The sequence below is a fragment of the Amphimedon queenslandica genome, unplaced genomic scaffold, assembly GCF_000090795.2.
Source record: "Amphimedon queenslandica unplaced genomic scaffold, v1.1 AMPQUscaffold_13395, whole genome shotgun sequence".
Taxonomy (NCBI): Eukaryota; Metazoa; Porifera; class Demospongiae; order Haplosclerida; family Niphatidae; genus Amphimedon; species Amphimedon queenslandica.
Genome location: NW_003546369.1, coordinates 170796 through 172335, shown reverse-complemented (window position 1 = coordinate 172335; position 1540 = coordinate 170796).

The following is a 1540-nucleotide window of genomic DNA, read 5'->3' as shown; positions in this document are numbered from 1 at the left end:
ACATGTGCGTGACATTTGAAGTGCAAAACTTAAATAACTTCAAAAATTCCATGTATATTGTTATATTGTAGCGGGGGTGTTATCAACATATTTGTGTAATAATGAGTGGGCGTATCAAAGGCGCGCGCCAATGCGCATGCTCAGTAGCAATACACCTCATGGTAAAATGAAAGCAATGGAGGACAGGAGGCTCAGAAAAAGGTACTTTATCAACAGATTTAGGCTTTAGGTTGACATATCTAATCTATTTTCAGGCTATGATATCTGGAAGAGTATAATCTAGGTCAGGAACAGAGATCCCGCGCTTGCTAACGGGCCCGTGTATCGATGATTTTACCTCCCCGGCCATCTTATTTAGCCATTGAGGTTAAGACAACCATTGATTTGAACGCGGAAGGAGAGCAGTGAACTCTACCTGCGTGGATTATTGGTCTGTGCCTCGATCTAAAGTCATCTGGACTCTGGAGCCTCCCTATTTCCCGGCTTTGTACCTGTCGGTCCCCGCTCCGAGCTCCCTGGCCAATGCTCATACTTCATTGAGAGTTGAATTGAATTCCAGCTTATTTAGCTGTCCAATATGTTGCTTTGTATATTTTATTTTATAAAAAAATTTCTGTGAAAACCGCAGGGATACAAATAAAACCACAGGGATACATCACATTTGTAGCATAGGCGACAGAACAAATCAAACAAATTAGGCTACTGCATAAGGAGATTAGCAGGGAGGGATATGCCATACTCATTGGATTATAGAGTGACTAATTCATGTACATAAAAGGAATGAGGTATAATGAAGTACACAAAGATAAAAGACCAAGAGTCATAACAAAGGACATGGATGTACATGTATGCCTTATCAGAGTGATAAGCTCAAGGAAAAAGAGAATTAATTTTGCCCATCTAAAAAAGCACAAACACACACACACACACATATACAGTGTACACAGTGTGTGTATTACTAATGTACATTGACTAATGGTATACATGAACACACATTCTGTGGGCTGTACCTCCCTCACAAAAAATCCCAGCAGGATCTTGCATGAACTTACTACAAGATAAATGACATTGCATGATCTTACATAGTTGCAAGATCATTCAACCTTCTTTTATGTAAGAAAATGAACCTGGTCATGGATGGTCTTGCAATAAACAAGATTGCTTTTCAAGATCTTGCATGTTTGCAATATCTTGCATGAATTCAAGATGGTAGATCATTTAAGATCATGGATAGTTGTCAAATCTTGCAAAAATGCAAGATCTTACAAATAGCAAGGCATCTGGTGATCATACAAGATTGCAAGATCTTGCAATAATCCAAGATCACTTAATATAGCAAGATCATGCATAAATCCAAGTCTCATGGATTATCATGCATGCATATGATCACCAAAAACAACTGATAAAATTATCACATGGTTTTTATATAACAGTAATTAAATGTCATGTGTACATGTCAAAATCCTCTTTTCAATTAATAGGTTCATTGTTCTTGCTCTTAATTAATGATTTTCAAAGTTATTTGGAAGCTTTATTATAT